The sequence below is a fragment of the Mauremys mutica genome, chromosome 6, assembly GCF_020497125.1.
Source record: "Mauremys mutica isolate MM-2020 ecotype Southern chromosome 6, ASM2049712v1, whole genome shotgun sequence".
NCBI lineage: Eukaryota > Metazoa > Chordata > Testudines > Geoemydidae > Mauremys > Mauremys mutica.
In genome coordinates, this window is record NC_059077.1 from 112,442,825 (window position 1) to 112,463,448 (window position 20,624).

At 43.3% G+C, this 20,624-nt stretch overlaps 1 long non-coding RNA gene across 2 annotated transcripts; it reads right to left on the reverse strand.

Moving 5' to 3' along the window:
- Positions 1-8,665: 8,665 nt before the first annotated feature.
- On the reverse strand, positions 8,666-19,723 carry LOC123372302. 2 transcript variants are annotated; one of them, XR_006580201.1, is made up of 6 exons: positions 19,538-19,723; positions 19,083-19,239; positions 17,909-18,235; positions 17,003-17,144; positions 15,551-15,636; positions 13,967-14,067 (listed from the first exon to the last, which is right to left on the reverse strand). It is a non-coding gene; the product is annotated as an uncharacterized LOC123372302 (long non-coding RNA). The 2 variants fall into 2 exon arrangements; XR_006580200.1 differs by lacking the exons at positions 13,967-14,067; positions 15,551-15,636; positions 17,909-18,235 and adding an exon at positions 8,666-9,164 and having other exon boundaries at positions 19,538-19,711.
- Between the last annotated feature and the right edge of the window lie 901 nt (positions 19,724-20,624).

Below are 20,624 nucleotides of genomic sequence, written 5' to 3' on the forward strand. Positions count from 1 at the left end.
GGTAACACCTCAGAGAACAATAAAAAGGACATACACATAGAAAATAAACAAAGTCATCAAACTAAACAAGCAGGAGGAAAGACTGCTTAATGATCACAATGGGGGGATACAGGCCACACCCCAGGAAGCATTCCTGGCTCTTGCAACAGAGACAGTAGACTTTGGGAAATACAAGCAAAAGGCAGAAAGCCATTTTGGAATCCATTACCTAGAGGACAAAGGGGGAGCACCTCCCTTTGAACTCATAAAAAGTGGATCCTCTTGGCCTGAACACCAAGGGTAGCTAGAACTGACTACAGGTGAGAAACCTGCTTACACAAAGATTGTAACTTACTGAAGTTAAGTTTTAGTCACTAGAAAGTGTATTCTTTTGTTTTACTTGTCACTATATCGGTCTTCTCTTTTTACTTATCAGCTAGACATTTGTTCTTTGTTAATAAACTTGTTCATGTTTTATTACAAAACCATGTAAGTGCAGTGTAGTAAACTGGAGAGTGAAGTCCTCAGCTAAACTAGCAGACTGGTGTGTAATCTGTCCCTTTGGAGGCAGCAAACTTGACTTCTGTGAGAGCCCAGTGAGATGGACTGGACACTGCAGGCGAGATAATTTTAGGAGGACTGAAGACTAGAAGACCATTGATGACACCAGCAAAGGAGTAGCCATGCTGCTGGAAGCCAGGACGGGTGTCAGTGTTCTGAAACAAAGCTGCACAGCACAGAAACACCCAGGGTTACAGAGCAGTTGGTGACACAACAGCTTACGGACCTGGGGAAACCCCCAAAGTGTCTCACACATATAAGATTTAAAAAAAATTAGTAAACCTTAAATCTGTACCATAACATTTATTGCACTCCACTTTCCAGAGTCCTGAGCTTGGTTTAGATTTGTGAAAATACAGTATACGCCAATGCCCTTCTGATGTATGCCTGTAATGCATTATCAGAGCACTCTGCTGCTGTGATAAACTATAATACTAGTGTAATGCATCATCAAGAATGCTTTTGCTCTAAAAATGTATTGATGCAATACATCACCATCATCAAGCACACTACCCTTCAAAGATGGACTAGTTAAAACCATTGTACTACCATCTGTCAGTAAAACCCTTTATGAAGAATAAAGGCCATTTATTAATGCACTTCATTCAAGAATCAATTGTAGATGTGGTGATGTAGATGAATGGTGATCGACAATCAGACACAGTAGGGAGGTCGTCTTAATCTTCCCACTCCCATAAAACCAAAGCTTTACAATCAGAGGGTGTGGTAAAAACCACAGATTAGATTGGCAGGGTATATGAGTGGGGAAACAGGGAAATCCATTCATAGCAAGTTAACACCCTCCTCTGGAGATGAGTGGAGCACTTCACATTCCTGAATTATTGTTTCAGGCTGTCAGCAAATTCAGACAGACATTGTTATTGGATTTGTAAATGAAAGCTCGGATCTTGGAGAACAAGTTGGCAATCTCAGTTAAAGAGTACTGGCCCAGTGAGAATCCTGGGTATAAATTAAGTAATGCATGATCACTGATGAAATCTGCTGGTGGAATCCAGTTCACTGAGATTCTCAAGAAAGCATCCTGGTTCTTCTTGTGTTTTTGTTAGGCACTAGTGGAATGTTGGAGGATACTGTTTCTTTAAATATACAGTAGAAAGCCAGGTAGTAGGGAGCTAATGCAGATTATGGACAGAATCTCTGCAGTGTTGCAGCAAGACAGAGTAACTTTCTTTATTCTGATTAGTGACTCTTTTTGTGATTCTTGACTATTGCCACATGATGGGAGATGCTTTGCTAGTTTGGTCTGCAATTCCTGAAATCATCAGTTTTGTGCTGCTTCTAGAGTATCATGGAGCTGTTCTCAATGTCATTCTGCAAACTGCCAAACAATATGGTTGATTTTTAAATCAAAGTCTAGGCCTGTATTCAGGTTTTAGCCTGTAACCTCCCACACCAAAGCTCTTTTTTCTAAGGTGTTATTCCTCAAAATACATTTTCAGTTCTATTGTTATCATTGTAGTAGATTAGTGTCAATTAAATCTGTGATAACAAAATAATTACTTATTGATTGTAACAATACCTATTACTAGCTTAGGTATCACACTCAGTAGTGCTTTGCTACTGGTCCAATTGTGAGTTCCTTAATCACATTGGTGAGCAATAACTATTCACCATTGTGAGCAAGCTTCTCACAATCTGGTCCTACGGGAGCAGTCCCTTATTTTCTATGGGTTGCCTCATATAGGCCCCAATTTTGCAAATATGTATGCATACGCTTAATTTTAAGCATTTTACTGGGATTATGCATATGCTTAAAGGTAAGCACACATGCACAAGCAGCTGCAGGATCAGGGCCAAAGTGAGGAGCTTCTCAGCAAGAATAAGAGTGACATTTCTCTTTACAGACTAATCTAGAAAAGGAGTTCTCAAGTCTTTAGACATCACAAGGGAAGCAGAATTTCTTATTTTCTTTCTCAGCAGTTTCTTTCTGCAACTCTGCACGCCACCAAACCAGAAACATGCACAGTAAATTCATACCTGTCCATCAAATCTGCTTGTTCTAAGTACAACAATTCACTATTTAAATGATCCAATTGTTTCAGCAATGCAGTAGATCCCACCATCAAGTATAATACATTACATTAATAGCCTATTAAAAACTGTAATGTATCAGAAGATTGTACTCCCAAGAACAGAGTCAGGCTAATATGATTCATCTTAGCAGCTGTTTACAGAAATATATATTAAACTAACATGCTGAGGTTTCAACTATTAAAGTGATGCCGCAAAGGAAATATGTAATATAATTTCACTTGACTGAGGTGTGGTGGCTGAGTGGTTAAGGCACTCAACTACAATTCTGAAGGTCGTGGGCTTCATCTCGCACTGAAAAACCACTTCTGTTTCACTTGGCAGCAAAACCGATAGCCGATCCATTGGGTTAGAATAGTCAAAGGGGGCCAGATCTGATGATGATCCACATCACACCCTTCTGTACTGGTGGCTATGAAATGGATGTGCCGCCACTGTATCACTCTGATGAGCCATTAGTTCAGAGGAACTTTGACTATCTCCATGTGATTCAAAGTGAAATCCTGGCACCACAGACTTCAGTTGGGCCAGGATTTCTCACAAAGTGTTCTCCTTCAGAGTTATGACTGCTGCTAACTAGATTTATCCTTCAGAGTTCACAGATCTGTGGTGTTTTGGCTGGGTTGGGGAGTGAGAGCCATGAGGTAATAATCCATCTTATTTAAGGAGTTACAAAGCTTGTTCTCTCTTGAGCATGTTCTCCTTCTCTCCTGTGTTACTGCAGATTTACACTGGAATGATGTAACAGAGCATCATTTAAAATCTACTCCACATTCTCAGTAACCAGGAGTTACCACTATCAGACAGTGGTTTGGTGGCTTATTTGAAATTAATTGGTATTAGTTAATTTCCTTCTTTTAGTCCAGAGGTGAATGTGGCAGGTTGCCCCCATTAGTGTGCCACCTGATATGCTGAGAGACCACTGACCCGGCCTGGACTGCCAGCCTGGGCACCCTTTTTACCTGTCCTGGTGAGGCAAGCTATTAAGCCTCCTCCAGCACACACACAGCAGGACCACACCCAACTGCAGAACGAAACAGACACTGAGAACAGCTCTGGGAAGGCTCAATTTACAGGACTTGCCCTCATCACTCATGTGTCCACCTCTGTTGGAGTGCAGACCCAAAATATATTATGAAATCCACCTCCTCCCTCAATGTGGAGGAAGGTACACACAACTTCTCATCCCCCTCCCTGTTATAACCCAGTTTCTGTAATTTCTGTTACAAACAAAAAATAAGTTTATTGACTACAAAAGTTGGATTTTAAGCGAATATAAGAGATGACAGAACAAAGCAGATTACTGAGCAAATAAAACAGAATACACAAGGTAAGCTCAATATACTTAAGAAACAGGTTAAAACATGTAATTTCTGACCCTAAATATTGAATTTAGGCAGGATGCAGAGTTCCTGTAGCTCTGAAATCCAGTTATTTTTCCTACAGATTGGACCCCTGTCTCAGTCTGGACTCACCCCTGCCTTTCCCTTCAGGTTGGTTTCTTTGTCCCTTCATGTACTTTCAGCAGTCTTCTTTCTTGGGTAGGCAAAATAGGAGAGTCCCATTTCCCTTACTCTCCACCCTTAAATAAGATTTACATAAGGCAGGAATCCTTTGTTTCCCAAATTTGATTCCCCCCCGCCCACACACACACACACACTTCCCTTTCAGTGGAAAGTTACAAGAAGTCCAAGATGATGTTCAGTATCAGGTAACAAGACCACCTGACCTAGTAGTGTCACAGCTATGTCCCAGGACGCCTCCCAGGAGGGAGAGAGATTAGTATCTTCATGGCTTTGTTGTTCCTTCCTGATGGCTCATCAAATCTGATGGCCTGTTGTCTGGTGGGTCTCTTCCCAATACACATCCAGTTGTAATTCTTACATAGTCCATACGCCTAACTTCAGATACAGAAATGATACATGCATACAAACTGGATAATTACATTCAGTAAATCACAACCTGTCCAATGATATCTCACATGAGCCATCTTGCATAAAGTATATCTCAATTATGTCAGATCCATATATTATAAGCATATTTCATAAAGAATATGGAATGATACATTACAGTGAAATCCTGTCTTTGCTGTAGCCAGAGAGTTTTACCTTTGACTCAACAGGGATGAGGATGTCACCCCAGCTCTTTTGAACCCCCACCACAGATAAGTCTCAACAGAAATGCCAGGGACTGAATCTCACACCAGTCATACTCCTAAACGTGAGTCAGACTTGAAGTGCTGGGCAGCTTGCACTGTCACTACCCATGCTGTACAGCACAAGCTCTGTGAATTAAGAAAGGACTTCAGTTTGCCGTGCTGTCAAACCAGTGCCTTGCAGGAGGAACAAAAAGTTTCTCTATACTCTCAGAGATCAGAACACTTTGTTTGTTTTGGTATAAGCCTTATAAATAGATATTAGAGGGAGCTAGGTACTCAATCAGGGGATTTCAGCACTGGTTTTGAAACCCATCTCTTGTACATCACATATTTTTTAGCAATTATATTAATAAAATATCAAAGAGCCAACTCTCCTAGAAATCAGGAGGAATGTGATTTATCCTTTTGAAATACACCTAAGGGTCAGATCTGCAGCTGGGGTAAATAGACATTACTCCATTGGTGCAACGAAGCTATGTTGATATACAGCAGCTGAGTATCTGGCTTTAAATATTCAGATTAAAGATTTTGTTCCCCTTTGCGATTAATAAGGTTTCATATTTCAAACAGTCTAAGAGTTTTGTTTGTGATGTACTAGTGTTTTCCTGTGTGAGCGAGTGCACATGCAAAGAGAATTTCTCACTTTCATTAGAAGGATAGAGATGGTGTGGATTCAGTTTTAATGGAAACAACAAGGGACTGCTATTGATTTATTTCTCTCGGTTGCTTTGAAAGAAGTATGATCTATGGCAGGTCCCAGTGAAAGCTGAGGGAGCAAATATGATTTTTTATATGTATTATATGTGCAACTAGGCCATTGCTCATGAGTTTATTCCTTGCAAGGTTTATCTAAGATCTCAAGCAGCTCTATTTTCTTTAGAACCCTTCCCCTCCACTCAGTTGGGGAAAAGTGTTGGATTATGATATTTCACTCATCGTGTAATAGCACATTACAAAAGGGGGAAAAAAAGGTCCCTTTTGAATAGAGCTGCAAAGAGAGTCACACTCCAACGAATATTTTGCCTAAGCTCATTTAGAAAAACTTGCAAAGTCACTTATGTTTGCCTATTAATTTCCCCCCCCAAAGTTGCTGCATTTTATTCAGTTGTTTAATCTGAAAGGGAAACCTGCCAGTGAAGAAATAATACTTTGTAGCCAAGGCAGGATAGCATATTTTCAATTTTTAAAAAAAAAATTCTTGTAGATTTCTCCATTGTCATCTCTCCCTCCTAACCTTATTAACTTGGAAACCTTTTCAAGTGTTGGCCAAGTAGATTGTCCAAGTTATTTAACAGCTCCAATTTTGAATCCCTTAAATATAGCACCACATATTCATATCAGTGAGATAAAAATGCAGCACTATCAATTCATTGTGTATTACAGTAGCCCCTAGAAGCACATACCAAGGTCAGAACCTCATTGTGCTAGGAACTGGACATATAGATGTCAAGAGAGTCCCTTTAACAAAAAGCTGATGATATAAAGTTAATTTTACAGACAGTGAATTAAAGCAGAGAGATTAAATGACTGTCTCAAGATCACAAAGGAAATTTGTAGCAGAGCTGGGTTTTAAACCCATATCTCCTAAATCCCAGTCTAGATTTTAAACTACAAAACTACCTTCTGCTCCTATTAATATCACTGAAGAAGAAAAAAAAAATCAGATCAAACAAAGTCTGCTGATAATAAAACACAAAACACATATGGATAAGCACAGCTGTCTGAAGTAAGAGATTGTTTCTGAATTCAGTAATATTGGCTATTTATTCATACTGAATCTCTATGGTGCATCTATGATGCCTTATTTCAGTAGTCTGCTACAACTGTGTGCTATGTGGTTTGGATTTTTACTTCAACTAAAGAGGCTCAAGCTTATGGCACAGGAGGTCTCCTGAGTCAAACCTGGCTGACAGTCCAACAGAGTCAATCAAATCTTTATCACCCTTTGCTTCAATTCCACATTCTCTATTCTTTACTTGCTGTATTTATTCACTGTTATAGGAAAGCCAAATTCAAGTACTGAGCTTTACGCTTCACTTCGAAAACTCTACACTGCTGGGCATTCTAATCTCCTCCAGTAATAAGCTCCAAAGTCTTTGCCCTATTGCCAAGGGAGCCCACCCTTGAAGCTGACAGCTTCAGGAGGAACACAGCTGCTGAGGATGGTCACCACCACATAAAGACAGAGGCCCACTCCAAAATACAATGGGACAGATTTTATTCCCCTTACTCATGTTGAGTGGTATCTTTCTCTCTGATTGGTTCCATTAGGTCAATGAGAAGGGTTATTCATACAGTTACTAATCAACATGAGTAAGGGTGTAAATATCTAGCCTACATGTCCAGCCTCAGTCTTTGTGAGCCAGTGAAAGAGGGCACAAGTCTGAGGTGTCAGTCTAGGCGGCAGCAATTTGGAGTTGGATATGCCTTCATGCCTGTGTTTCAGGACTTGCCCCTTCTGCTATTTTGTATAGTGTACTCTTCTCATTATGCAGTAGTGAGGCCTCAAGAAGCCTTGAGACTTTTTAAAATTATTTTTTAAAAATGTGTTTTTTCATTTATTTGCTTTCCAGTTATTAACAGTTCCAGAAGAGGTTATCCCAACCCCTGTTTTACATTCATTTCTAAGACTGCTTTCAGTCTCAGCAGCACAATAGCCAGTGATGGGTTTTTTGCTAACTCATACACGGTTGCTTCACTGGCTCCATAATAAACCATGTCAGATTCATTTTCACCTGGCTGTAAACACCAAGAACCTGATGACATTCAGAGCAGCTCGCCCAAGAGTATATTTCGCCACCACTACCTTTCTCGTGCAGTATCACAAAGGCTATATGCACAAGAACATGAATGGGTCTTGCACTCAAGAGACAAGCTGTTCCAATTACATTCACCATTTTCTTATTTCAACTGATGTGATCCTTTTTTCAGATCCCTCACATTAAAACACAGGAGTTATGTGTGCGCTAAACAGGTCAACTTCACATTTCTCTGCTTTGCTAAGACCAGAGGGAGGCAACATGGCACAGTGGATAAGATGCTGACGAGAGCAGTTCTGCCACTGACCTGTGTGACCGTGGGCAAATCGCTTGATCTTTTTTCCCCACACTTCCACCTGATCTACTGAGGGTATATCCATACTGCATGGGGGAGGCTGTTTCCCAGTTCAGGTAGATCAGCATGAGCTAGCTCTATTCGATCCAGCATGCTGATAATAGCAGTGCAACTAGGGTAGCATGGGTGGTGGCTCAGGCTAGCACCTGAGCATGTAGCCCGAGCATCTGAGCAAGCATGTACGCAGGTGGCTGGCCAAGGCTGCTGCTAGCTACTTTGCTATTTTTAACATGCCAGCTCAGGTAGGGCTAGCTCACGCCCATCTACCTGAGCTGGGAAGCATGCTCCTGGCTGCAGTGTAGACATAGCCATAGTCTGTTAGCCCTTCAAGGCAGGTATTGTTCCTATGACTACATACAATGCATAGCACATGAGGCCAATCTTGGTGCTATGGTACTACGAGCAACAGGACAGTGAACTATTAAAATAGAAAAAAGCACAGTGCATTTCAAAACGCACACTTGATCTGAGCCTTGATCCCAAGCCCACTAAAGTCAATGGCCAGCAGGGAGACCCTAGTGGCTCATGGTATAGGTATTGTGGTATGGAGACTTTGTTCTAGGGTGGATTCGAGACTGGCCCCTTCAAGAGAATGGTGCTCAGATACACAGGCAAGGTAACGAGGCCACTGGCTAGCGTCTGTGCTGTGTAGAGACAAGAGTTAAGATAAGCATATTTTTAAACACACATTTTAAAAACACACTTTTTTATTTAAAAAACTGGATTTAAATGAAACCTCACTAACAGCACAAAGGCAATAACCGACTCCTAACATTTACACTTCATTACAATAAGGGCCTCTATTATAGCATTTTCCTCCGCATCCATTGCAAAACAAATACCCACCACTATTATCATGGTTCTTTCTCCTGCTCAAAATATTTAGCGCCTCAGACATGTCAGAAGCATTATCTGCTGTATTTCATGCCGTGTTATACTGGCAATTTGCTTTTGTTGTGCTTCTGTCATTAAAGCGGTCTCCTTAAAGCACCTCCATTACAAATCCCCCTTTTAGAGGAGAGGCTTTTGTTGTTCATGTTTTTAAATGAAAAAATCCCAGACTAAACCCTTTTTAACATTATGTGAGTATGAAAAGGGTATCCACAGAGACTTTTACTTCATTCATATTAATCAAACATGGCTTTGATTTGGAAAAGATGGCATTTTGACAGGGCTTTAGTCATGAGGGGAAGAAAGTGATGAGAAGATGGCTACACCTCAACTACATGAAGCGATGGATGGGCAATTTCCATATGGATAGGATCACCTCCTGTGCTTCTGTGACATGCACTCTTAGCATCTGGAAATTAGATCAAAGCAAAGTCATTCACTAGTCAGAAGTTGAGATAATGGAGATTTCCTCACAAATGTTTCCTGAAGAAAGCAAAGCATTAATCAACTATGGAGAAGGTAATGGCCAAAAAAATAAAGAATCCTGTTTTAAAAAAAACAAACATACATGGTTTCAAGAATGTTTGTAGACAAGCAGGTCTGAACATCTACCACATAAAACAAAACATGAGGGACAAATTCCTTTGACAGGACAGAAGGATGGAGCAGTGAGAGGCAGCAAGTTGATGCAATGAGTGATCAGCCTACCCAATGCTGAACAACATTCATTAGAAGACGTGCAAGTAGATGCATGCGCAGAAAACACGGGGCTCAATAAAGAATCCTGAGTTAACACCTTAACTGGGTCAGAAACCAAGAAATGAAAAAACAGTTGGTTCTCAGTTTGCTGTGCTTCCAGACACCTCTTTCACTGTGCTTCCATTTCTTTGTTTCCAGGTTCTCGCTGTCAGCAGTTTTGCTCATTAAGGTTCAAATTACCAGGTTGCTGCCAAGCTCTCTCGGACTTTTTCCTGCCAGACCCTCTCTCATTCAGGCTTTTAAGATTTTCCCCTGTTCCCTTTGTCCTCCAGGGACCTACCCTTCCCCTTCCTTCATAGTTGCTCAACCAGAACTCCCCCGTCTCTTGTGGGTTAGAAGGAAAGCTTGCATACATAGCATTAGCCAAGACACAGGCATTGACGGGAACTGCTTAACAGACTATCACCCAGTTTGACAAGAGCCACTGTCTGCTGTGAAGTTTGTACCTATAGCAAGCAAACTATCGTATCACTAACTCAGATTTTTACACAGGGATATATATATATTTTTTTAATGTCAGGAGCTGTCCCAGGCTAAAATTATATTATATAGTGCAAAAGGAATGAGGGATTTTTCCCCCAGCCCCTGAATTAGCCCAAGGCCAATGCATAAATCCCCACTCAAGATTTTGGGCACTCCTAGTTTCTGCTGCACGGATATTATGAATCTTAATTAGTGTTTGGAGAACACTTGAGTTCTTTCATTGAAAGGTGTGATAGCAGCACAAAGGGTTATTAATAATGAAATCAGCATTGTTAGGGAAGATAACAGACCTGAGGACTCCCAGCTCCTTTATGCTGATTTATGTGTAACTGACGTAACATTTCTCCAGAATAAGGCCCAGTTTAAAGGAGAATGACAGAAATACACTTTGCACTAAGAATGAATGTCTACTGAAACATCATATTACATTTATACTCTCATTACTATTTGTAAAGAAATATTAAACAAAATTATTGCTACATTTCCCATCACCATGTTAGCTAAAAAAGAACCAGGGACCCTAATTGTTCCTCCCAGATCTATACATGGAGACCATTATCCACACATGGGTTCTCTCTTCCTCCTGTGTGGAAAGTGCTCATCCATCTCCTCTTCCACATCTCCAGGGACTGTCCAAGGGCTGGTCTACTCTGGGGGGAATCGAGCTAAGATACGCAACTTCAGCTACTTGAATAGCATAGCTGAAGTCGAAGTATCTTAGATCGATTTACCTCTCGTCTCACGGTGCGGGATCGATGTCTGCAGCTCCCCATCGACTCCGCTGCCGCCGTTTGTGCTGGTGGAGTTCCGGATTCGACGGGAGCGCTTTCGGGGATCAATATATCACGTCTAGATGAGACACGATATATCGATCCCCGAGAAATCGATCGCTACCCGCCGATACGGCGGGTAGTCTAGACGTACCCCATGAGAGGGGAGAGAGACTGGGCAGGATGGAAACAGCATGTTCCCCCTCCCCAGAGTAGCCATGAGGTGATTCCCCAGGAAAAAATAAATAAAGATAGTATATCTTGGGATGCATTATCCTAGGGCGAGGTCTTTGGTAACATAGCTCCATTGCAATCATGTAACTAGAGAACCAGGGTGCAGGCAGCTACTGGGAGAACCATCAGGGCTCAGAGTTGGTGTAAAGGCACATGACATGAATACAAATGACCCTGTCCCCCAGTGGCATACTAAGGACTGTGCTGGAATTGCAAGCTATCACTTTAAAAGTGTGTGTTTTGCACAGCGGGCCGTGTTGTTCCCGGTCTTGCCTGCAGGCCAGGGGACTCGATAGGGAAGCCTGCAAGCTGCATCTCAGCAGTCTGTCCCAAAGAATCCAGCTTAGATTGTGGTGGGTTGGGATGTTCCTTTCTATTTTAGGGAGTGGTATTATTCTGGAGTCTAAGACTCAAAATAGTGTTATGTTGCAACCTTTCAGAAAGAGTATTTGATTTATGTTAATAAAACTTCTGTTTGTACACTGTTAAACTTAACAGGATCTATGAGGTGTGGGTGGTCCCCGAATCCTTTTCTGCCTGGGGCTGGGGAACAAATCCTGTCCCACATTTTGTCCCTGATGGGATAATCTCCATAAATATCTTCCATGGGTAAATCCTTCCCCATGTGGGATTTACCAAGCAAGTGGTCCATGGAAGCCAAATATACAGTCTCAAAAAAGGCAGCTCTTGTTGAGACACGGAATATCGCAAGGTTCAGGAGTTACAGTGGGTCCATTTACAGAATCTTCTTCAAACGCTGCTTCCACAATCCATTTGTATGCCTGCAAAAATTCCATTTCCCATTGAATAATTGAACATTTAATAGATAAAAAGCACCGTAGGTTATGAATCCTAAGCGGGGGCATCATTTCAGAAAAGTTCTGGGGGAGGCAAAGCTGTGTTAGCACATTATACATGACATTATATCCTACAAAGACAGGGGTGGAGGAAGCAAGAAGTGGAGCATATGGACCTATGAAGAGTCAAGGGGGGGCAAACCAAGGTTGGGGGGGAGCAAGTTTACCCCTTAACGCTTAGCAAATGACGCCCCTGATGTTGATGGATATAACGTCACAATATATGGATGGGACTAAGTATTGGACAGAAGTGAAAGAGCTGCTCTTATGTGGGGTTTATCCCAGATGCCACAAAAACCCCAGTAAGGCTGCAGTATATCTACAGAGGTTAACACAATGCTTAACAGACTGAGGAGAGCGGTGAGATTTCTCACTGCGAGCTGCACAAAAAGAAAGACGACTCTGGATTTATAGGTGGGTAATGATTCACCAAGAGGGAGTCCCCATCAGAACTGTTGGGCAGTTTCATTGTTTCTTACAATCTTATGGGACCATTTTTCAGTTTCTGCCCTTCACTACAGTGCTTCCCTGTAGCGTCCAGGAGGCTGAGGGCAGGCACAATGCCACGGGCAATGCTATCTGAAGCCTGGTTGTTCCCAATATAGAGATGTATTGGCTCATCTCCCTGCTGCGAGTCGTCAGTCAGCTTTATGTCCCTGCTTCTCAACTGTCACAATTAACGATACGTTTATATAAAGATGAATGCAGCGCAGCACATCAGCTGACGCCCTGCAGAACAGCCACGTATCTAGCTGAAATGTTAACTCCTAAGCACAAATAAGCAGAACAGAAGCCAGGGGACATTAAAACCAAGGGGTAAGATGATCACGCCTGTCCCAGCCCCTTTATGTCAGCTCAGAGGAAGGTAATGAGGCCCTGAAAGCCCCAGTTGGGGCTGGGGCTGGATCGCTCTGGCACAGACACTGCAGCATACAGCCTTCCTTCCAAGGAGCCCATCACGAACCCTGGCATAAAGGGCATCTCAGGACCATGGCTGGGGGGCAAAACGGCATGTTCAAGGTGAAGTCACATCACCCAGCGCTGCAGAGATTTTGAGCAGGGTTACTCCCTGTAGGGCAGCCTGGGAGGCTGCTGTAATTTGGACAAGCTCCCAGAACCGTCCGAGTGATGCCCTGGGTTTCTCCAGTCCCAGAGCACCCTCAGAGCAGGAGAGTGCAACGGTGGCTTAAGGCCATCTTCATTCCCCCCCCCCGCCCCCATCCTGCTAATTGGAGAGTTCTGTCCTGTAGCTCGGAGAGGCCAGCACAGCACAGAACCGCAGCCAAGAAGTTGATCTCATCTTGACAGGAACAGAGAGAACTAGGCATCAGCGGACCCTTCAAGCTCCCCTAGTTTCAGTGCAGTAGTAGGTGATTTTGAACACATGCAAGCCATTCCAGGGACAAAAGGGTAGGAGGCTATTTTAAAACTGTGTCAGAAGTGATCAATGTGGTCCTTTGCCAGATACTGATAACACTGGTAACAAAGCACGAACAGTACAGGATGTGACATGACTACCAGGCCTGTGAAAAGAGTTAACAGTGGAGTGAGACGCACTGAAGGAACAAGAGGGCCCTTTATGAAATAGTTGCTCTTACTGTCAGGCTACGTTCTATTTATCGATTTATTTCTGGACCTGTATTTAATCCAGCTTTCAGATGAAGTGAGTAACCAAACTATTCAACACCTGGGGTCAGTGAGATCTCACAGCACTTTTCACGAGGAGGCTCAATGCCATTGTACTCACTCAAGTCCAAGCAATAATGATGTTTACCAAAAAAATTATTTTGTAGTTTCAAGCATCTATGGTATTCTGAAGGCTGCTGTAACTTGGGCTGGCCACATGAGTCTGACAGATTATTACAACAGTTGGAGATGGCAGGAGCACAGAGATCACTCTGTCCCCAAGCCAGACCTCTTGCAGGGGATCATCCCATACTGAGGTGATCCTGGGTGGCTAGAATAAATGGCTTTACCCCCGTTTGCTCCAGTGGAGCAGTGTGAAGCTGCCTTAATGCACCAAAGGATGTAGACCAGCACATGCAGACTGTTTCTGCAGGGAACAAACACCGCACATTCTCGATCTTGGAACTGGACTTACTTTCCTCGAGGTGCCTCACAGTTCCACTAAACCCTTCTCTCTTGCTTAAAGTGAGCAGCTCTAGTCCTGACTCCCAGGCTCTTGCCTTATCCAACAGACAACTGTGAACTGTAAAACAGAACAATTCATACAAACTTGGGGGGAGGGGGGGGCGAGGAAAAGACATGTAGCTTTGCAATTGAAAGTTAATTCCCAGAGCCACCCCACACATCTGAAGAGAAACTAGAAGCGAACACGCAGGGCCCACTAGGAAGTTGTGGAGACAAATGGCTCCCCTGAAAAGATCGTAGATTGAGTTGTGACAGATTTGGCAATTACCTTGGGAGACTTCATTGAATTAAGTTTAAGTAGATTTGGGGTCCATTTAGATATTACTGCTGACCAGGATTGTATAGTCGATTTCTAGTGGGGGAGATGAATGCAAATTCCCCACCCAAAGTTATGTAAAATCCTAGTGCTCTGAAGCTATGCCCTGAGGAGAGGCCCATAGTCTGCTGATTACTTGTCCTGGAGACTGCCAATCAAAGGGCAGTAAAGGAAAGACTAACCTCTTCATGGAGCTGCTAGTTCTGAGCTGGTAACCAGGGGGGAGAACCCTTTGTGGAGAATGAAGGACTGACTTCTACCAGAACCCTTTTTGGAGTTGTGGGAACATCTCTGCTAAGATTAAAAGAACCTACATGCTGCTAATATTGTTTTTATTATGCTTTCTTTGTAATGCTTTCACCTTAAGAATAGATGTGTATGCTTATAAAGAGCTGTCTGGTAACTTGTAGCTGCTGGCAATTACAGCTGTACATAGCCTTCAGAGAGAAAGTGAAGTGCAGACCCCTGCCTTGCTTTAGGCTACCAGTCTTGCTGGGGAACTCACAGTCAGGGCCGGCTCCAAGCACCAGCTCAGCAAGCAGATGCTTGGGGCGGCCAAGGGGAAGGGGTGGCACATTGGGCTCTTCGGTGGCAGGTCCCTTAGTCCCTCTCGGAGGGAAGGACCTGCCGCTGAATTGCCGACGAAGAAAGCAGCATGGTGGAGCTTCTGCCGATCGCGGCTTCCCCCCTCCCCCTGCCGCTTGGGGCGGCAAAAGCCCTGGAGCCGGCCCTGCATAGGCAGGGAATTGTGCAACCTCAAAAAAACCTGGTCACGAGGGACAGAGATGTGGGTCTCTGCCCAAGAGAGGTGATAGTGAGGAACTGGGAGCTTGGAATGGGGGCTGTTGGTGGACCACGGAGGTGCAAATACAGGCGCAGTTGCCCTAAACTTTGACAGAGTATTAATATAACAGACTTCTCCATATGATGGATGCTATGTCATGTGATAGTTTTCACAAGATTTCCTGGGACAGGTGTTTGTGTGCTTTAAGCCCAGGACATGCAAAGCAAAATTCCCTGTGTCTGGTCAGCATATTCTCAAATGAGTGCTACAGTAGCGCACACAGGAACTCCAGGGTCGGTTTAGCCCTGCAGCTCCTTTGTACCAGCTAGGAATTCTAAGCCAGGCAAGATGGAAGCATGGCTGTGCAGACCTGCATCCAGGCAGGTAACTTTGTGCCCCTGAAACAGGAGTGCCCTAATTTGTGTCAAAGACTGCACTAACCTCTGCATCCTCTGAATCAGGGATGGGTAAGTCACCTCTGTTCCTTTGCTACCCAGGGATGATCCTCACCCTCTGCCTCCAGTACACTGGAAAATAAAACCCTGGATCTTGCATAACTGAGATCAATGGCTGTTTTGCCCTCAACTTCACTGGGTTCAGAACGAGACCCTAAAGGCTTGATCCCACAAACATGATGTGCAGCACTTGGGAGATATAGAGCACCTTCAACTACTCCAGACCCCACTCCAGAACAAAAGTGTTCAGCACATTGCAGGTTGAAGGGCTTATTTAATTTTTCATTAATCTAGCCAAAGAGGGATGTTAGAGAGACAAGGTGGGGGAAGGCAATACCTTTTATGGGACCAACTTCTGTTGGTGAGAAAGCCAAGCTTTTGAGCTACACAGAGCTCTTCTTCAGGTGTGTGGTTCAAAAGCTTGTCTCTCAAACAGAAGTTGGTCCCACAAAACACATTATCTCACTCACCTTGTCTCTCTAATTGTCTCTCCTGGGACCAACATGGCTACAACAGTGCAAACATAAGATAATATCAGTCAGGCAGTAATTCCTGCCACAAATGACAGACAAACTATATTTATTTTGTAACAAAGCCCAGGTTCTTCCAGTGTTTTTAAAAAGGTATAAACACCTCTGTAGCTGTAATAATGGTAGCTAATCTACTCAGACTGGTGAATGGAACTTAGAAGGAACATGCTCTAAAAAGCTGAGGCAAGGCACAACTGTACGTTCATTGCTACTATTATGTACCCATTAAAAAGCTCATACTTCCTATCTGCTGTATTCCCATCACACGGGGAAGTACCAAGATACATTGTAACTATAACAACCATTCAATCTTACTCTATTTCAGATAGGACATTCTGGGTTTGTTTCCTTAATTATGAACACTGAAAAAGCGCATTGTGGTTACGCTATAAGTATATCCTGATTGGTTGTCAAGATAAACACAGATCACATTGTATAAATAATGGCTTTAACCTGGTTCTCTTTGTAAATACTTAATCAGCATATTGGACATTCATACTGTAATGGGATTTCATCAGTGTCTTGTAGAGCAATACATTCATACTTGCCATATGCTGGGCATAACAGAATAATAAGGCAGTTTGAATTCCTTCAGTGATATTTGTTGGCATTAAGCACCTTTCCCTATGCATACCCAGCCCCTTCCCTTTGTTCAGGATAATGCAAAAAGCAGCATTCTCTGGCAGCTTTTCTGCCTGTAGGATTTGTACATAAACAAAACCACTGGCATGGAAAGCCAGGAGATATTTCCATACCTATGCCCACCATGGGCACTGCCAGCAAGAATAAAAACATGAGAGAAGCAAAACCAAGACAAAAGTTTCCTCCTTTTTTTGTGCAATGGTAAACAGAGGGAGCATGCAGGGTAAATCCATTAAAGAAAAGACTCCTGTTTCACTAGAGATTACCTTTTCCCACTCTGCACAAGAATGGCTCTCTTTCCCCCATTGTGAGCATTTGAAATGAGGTCATCATTTGGGTACTGCAACAGCTTTTCTGTCCTGTGGATTCTGGTCTCTTTCAAATGTTTTCCTCAGACTTGCTGAGCCACTTGGATGTGCGAATGAGAGAAAACAATGAAGTGATAGACAGAGAGATTTCCTGTTCTGAAAACTAGATACAGCTAATGGAAATAGAAGGCAGCATGTTCCCCCAGTTACAGCATAGAATCCAAGTGCCTTGACTCCAGGTCCTGTTTCTAATTTAGCTTGTAATTCTCTTTATACCAAGGGCAAATCACTCACTCTCTCTAGGCATCAATTTAGCTATGGATAAAGTGGGGATTGTATTATTGTAACAAAGCGGGGCTTCTCCCCAGTTTGCAACATCCAGTCTCTTGCAGGCAATTTTAATCATAACAAACAGCTCCTCAGGCCACCCTGGGCCACAATCCCCAGATTCCTTCCTCTGACTGTAGCAGTCCTGCTGCCCCTGCTTCCTAGCTCTGACTCACGGAGTCTCCCAGTCTCCTGGAAGCCCAGCTGCCCTTGTCTAAAGCTCATTTGTGTAAGCTAATGCAGTACAGGTGCATTGGTCCTGCTCCTCTTAAAGGGACAGTATCACCTGGTGACATTCCTCCCCTCTTAGGGGTTTGCCCACCCCTAGGGCATGCCTTATACAATCCATCCTTACACCAGATCCCTTGCACAGTGGGCCCCCAAACCAAAACTTTCTTCCCATAATATATTGAACACAAAACACTTCATACCCCCAGAGGCTTCCCTAGGTTCCCCACAGACCTTAACCCCAGTTCTGAAGGGAATGAGTCCCTAGTCTATGCCACTCCAAATCCTGTACAGTGTAACAATCCATACCTTCAGCTGAGCACCACTAATAGAGCCTCACTTCTTTCTCCAGCATTTCCCTGTCTGCTTTCCAGCCTGTAGTTGGCTCCAGCTCTCCTTTCAGCTGGGAGATTTCACAGAGTAATTACTCTCTCCCTCAGAGCTCCTTTTGCATGCCCTGTTTCAAATGCCACTCATCCTCCAGGCCCTTGATCTGGACTTCAGCTCTCACTTTTCCCTCAGCAACTTCCGCCTCCTTTTTCTGGGCTTGCTGCCTGGTCTCTTCCAAAGAAACAAGTGCCACCCAGTGCTTTCATGCCAAAGAGAGCAGGCCTCTCATATCCTCTCCTCTCAGTGCTGTAGGTACAGATTTAGCAACCTCAAATGGTGCTGCCATAAGTGCAGAGTCCATTTTTTTCTGCAGCCAACATCCATGTGCCCCTCTCACAGACACTTTTCCTCTTCTTCTGCTCCCAACCCTCTGCCCAAGCCTGCAATTGTGTTGCTTTCTTAATAAGCACTCAGCTCATTAGCCTCCTCTTCCATCCCCTCTTTGCATTTTCTCCACTTGGAGCCTGATCCTCTGCAGCTCAACCCCAACCTTAGTTAGTGGAGGATGTCTGTCTCCCTTGCCTCTGTACCTCAGCCAGCAGGTTATAGCACTCTCCTGCCCTAGGAGATTCTGGTGCTGTAGATCGCCTCTTGGCCTTCATCTCTTTTGGCTTCTTTGGTAGGATCTGCTGCACCCTCTCCCTCTCAGCCTCTCTGCTTTTTGAATTACTTCCCTCAGTATGCAGGGCTCTCCCCATCCCACAGACTCCACTTTCCCAAATCCATTCTTCAAGGTCAAGCCCACCTGTTCCATCCCACCTGAAGCACTCAGGCCATCTCCTATCCCTCCTAGTCAAGTCCTTCCCATGATCATTCTGCCACCTGAAGAACCCAAACCTTTGGTGTCTAAGTTTTCCATAGTCTGAGATCTTAGTCAGGCAAGATCCTCTTCCCCCAGCCCCAAACCAAAAATTATGGTCATTGAGAACCACACCATCCTTGACCCTTCTTGGGCCTGAGCAACAGGCAGAGTACCACCCACAGTCTCTCCAGTTTCTTCTGTGCTCTGCATAGCTGAACAAGTCTTAAAAGCACAGTTCACATGGGGGCAAACATTTCTTATATGCCTCACTCACTCACAGGCAAAACATACCATCTGTTGCACCTTGAGCCTCCTGGTCCTTGAAGTCCTCTTTCCTTCTCTGACCGTTTCCTTCTGCAGAATCACCAGGAAGCACTGCTGTTGCTGTTCCTCAAGTATGATCTCTCAGATCTGTCTGCACCTCCCGCTGCTTCCATCTTATGACTGCCTGCAGAAACAGAAGCAGGAACTCCTGAAGTTGCTGCTATCCCTCCATGCACCAACTTAGAGTGGGCCTTCCTTCAGCAAAACAAGCTTCCAAATACTCTGGCTCTATCAGTTCCTGGACACCTAAACTAGATGGGATATTGGTCAGGCTTAAACTTCAGTTTCCCCTCAATTCTAGGGGCTGGTTTCCCTCGACCTATAACAAGGCAGGGCTTCCCTCTAGCACAAACACCACATCTCTTTGAGGCAGTTTTATTGTTCAAACTTAAAAGACAAACAAAAACAGCTGCTTGCCTCACCTTGGACTACAATGTCTCAAAGTTGTTTCTTGTTTTTGTGTGTGACCCTTCTGCCTCTCAGGTTCTCACAGCCTCCCCTCCCATGGGATGGCAACAACAATGATGTTGTTATAATACTGCTGATGCCTAACTATGACTCACTGAATCCCTCACCCATTTGTAGGCCCAGGTGCTTTCTTTTAAAGCTCTTTTGAGTCAGCTGTTGCAAGGGTGCACTAGTCCTGCTCCTTCTTAAAGGGACCGTGTCACCCAATGACAGCAATAAGAGGTCATACAGGGATAGTGTGAGGCTCATTGTAATTTACTAACACACTGTAAAGCATTTTGAGTTCAGCAGATAGCAATATTCTATATAAACATAAACTAGTATTGATATTTTGCACTCATTCTGCACCTGAACATCTCCTCAATATCAATGGGAATTCTTTGGGTGTAATTGAACATGTGTGAGAGATCTAGAGTATGGATAAGAAATATGAAAAAAGAAATAGCTGTCCAAAGAAAATACATGCGAATATTTCTTTGATGGAACTAAGGGGAATGGACCACAATCTCAGCTGGCATAAACTGGCATCAGTCTATTGATTTCAATGGAGTTAGGCCGGTTTACACCAACTGATGATCCAACTTCATTTCTTTACCTTTACAATATTGCAGTATAGTACAGAGTGCTTGAATAACTGGGCATATACAGGGAAAAAAGACATTTTCTGCATAAGGAGAATAAAACATTTTCTATTGCTCCTGATCTTTGTGCAAGGGAAATTTTAGCATTTTTGTGTGACAAATAGAACTTTCTCAACATGATTTTAGGTTCATTAAACAAGTCAGTTAAAAATAACATGGCATATCTGACCTTTTTCTTAAGTCTGCTTCTATGTTCATGTAAACCTCTAAGGCAATATCATCACAAGCATTTCAATAAAGACCTCTATCATTTGTAGTCCTTTTCAGAATAATGTGTTATGACAAGAATTCAGGCAGCACACTTAAGGGTTGCAATAGACAGGTATAATGCATTTTTCTGTTCTTAAAAGTACCTTTAAACTTAATGAGCATCTACTAATTCAAAGCTGGTGTGGTGTTA